The sequence below is a fragment of the Myotis brandtii genome, unplaced genomic scaffold (assembly GCF_000412655.1).
Source record: "Myotis brandtii unplaced genomic scaffold, ASM41265v1 scaffold305, whole genome shotgun sequence".
In the NCBI taxonomy this organism is placed as follows: Eukaryota; Metazoa; Chordata; class Mammalia; order Chiroptera; family Vespertilionidae; genus Myotis; species Myotis brandtii.
Genome location: NW_005361652.1, coordinates 654,956 through 656,960, shown reverse-complemented (window position 1 = coordinate 656,960; position 2,005 = coordinate 654,956). Strand labels below are relative to the sequence as shown.

The window sequence follows — 2,005 nt, the reverse complement described above, 5'->3', positions numbered from 1 at the left end:
CCCGCCCTGCCTGCAGTATGCAAATTAGCCACCATCTTTGTTGGCGGTTAATTTGCATATCACACTGATTAGCCAATGGGAGGTATAGCGAAGGTATGGTCAATTACCATGTTTGTCTATTATTAGATTAGATAGCATTTAGGACTCCCTTGGAAAATGTCTATAGAAAATGAATTCATAGTTTAAAAAATTACAGACTTCCCAAGGAAATGAACTACTTTGAGATAATGTGACTAGATGTACTATGTGGGATATTTTATACCTCAAAAACTAGAAATACTAGATTAATCAGAAGGGGAATTTAAATAAATGTGTTTAAAAGGTGAAATGAATAGAAATCATAAGTCAGGAACAGATCAATATGAAAAAAAACTGGCATATTGGAATCCCAAGACAACTATATATGTAACTAGAGGCCCGGTGCACAAATTCATGCACCAGTGGGGTCCCTCAGCCTGGCCTGGGGGATTGAGCCAAAACCGGCTCTCCAACATCCTCTGAGGGGTCCCAGATTGTGAGAGGGCACAGGCCAGGCTGAGAGACCCCACTGGTGCATGATTGGGGCCAGGGAGGGACGCAGGAAGTTGGCCAGCTGGGGAGGGACTGCAAGAGGGCTCCAGGGCAGGTCCAGCCCATCTTGCTCAGTCCTGATCGGCTGGACCCCAGCAACAAACTAACCTACTGGTCGAGCATCTGCCCCCTGGTGGTCAGTGCACATCATAGCAACTCCTTGACTCTCTGCCCCCTGGTGGTCAGTGCATGTCATAGCAAGCGGTTGAGCAGTCATAGCATATCATTAGCATATTATGCTTTGATTGGTTGAACAGCTGACCGGCCGCCTGGACACTTAGCATATTAGGCTTTTATTATACAGGATGGGTTGAAGAGTAAGTAAATGCAGATAAAAAGATAATTGATGCATCTGGAAGATAGATACAGAGGAAATCATACAAGGGATTGGGAAAGTAAGAAAGAAGTTGAGAGACATGGTGCATAGGGTGAGAAGGTCTAATTTATATCAAATAAAATTTCCAGGAGGACAGAATATGGATAATCAAGAAGAAGCAATATTTGGAGAGGTACTTTTTCAAAATTAAAGATACATATGAATCATTAGATTAAAGGGTCACAGTGAATTCTGAGCAGAAATATTTAATAAATCTATACCCAAACATATGGTGAAGTGCAAAGAATCAAAGATAGTAAATATCTTAAAAACTATCAGAAAGAAACTACATATTTTTTACAAATGAAATATAATTAGGTTGGAAGATTTCTTATCAGCAATAATAGATGCCTTAGACAATAGAATAATATCTTCAAATTATTTAAAGGAAGTATTTTCCAACCTAGAATTCTATATTTAACTAAACAAACTGTAAAAGTGAAGGTAAAATAAATATATTTTTAGATATTCTAAGGCTTAGATTTTACACATAAAGTCTCAATGAATTAGTTACTAAAAAAAAAAAAAAGAATTCTGAAAGGAGGAAAATGAAACCAAAAATGAAGTAGCAGAATGCAAGAAGAATGGTGAGCAAAGATTAGTTGGGTGATCACATTGTAAGGTATAAAAATATCAAGTCACTATGCTGTACACCTGAAATTAACACAACCAATGTAAGATTGTATACCATCTATCCTTAAATTAAAAATATATCTACACTAATAAAAGAGAAACATGGTAATTGGCGTACAACCTCTACCCTTTTCATTGGCTAATCAGTGAGTATATGCAAATTAACTGTCAGCCAAGATGGCGGCCGGCAGCCAGGCACTGAAGCGAGCAGGGCGGCTTGCTTGCTGCAGACTCCAACGTTCCCCGCCTAACTTGCCAGCCTCTCAGTTGCAACTCTAAGCAACTATATACTATGTTGCAAATAAGAAGCTAAACAAAACCCCAGAAAAGGGCTTCCATGCAGCCGGGCTCGGACTGCAACATTGTATCTATGTTTTCAGCAGCAAGGCCTCAGAGCTAAAGCTGGCCCAGAAAAAAAAAAAAAAA

At 39.1% G+C, this 2,005-nt stretch overlaps 1 protein-coding gene across 2 annotated transcripts in view; it reads left to right on the top strand.

Annotated features, from left to right (window-relative positions):
• Positions 1–2,005, top strand: part of LOC102256000 (chromosome unknown open reading frame, human CXorf57) — a 59,621-nt gene that overhangs the window by 33,985 nt on the left and 23,631 nt on the right. The window lies entirely within an intron of this gene.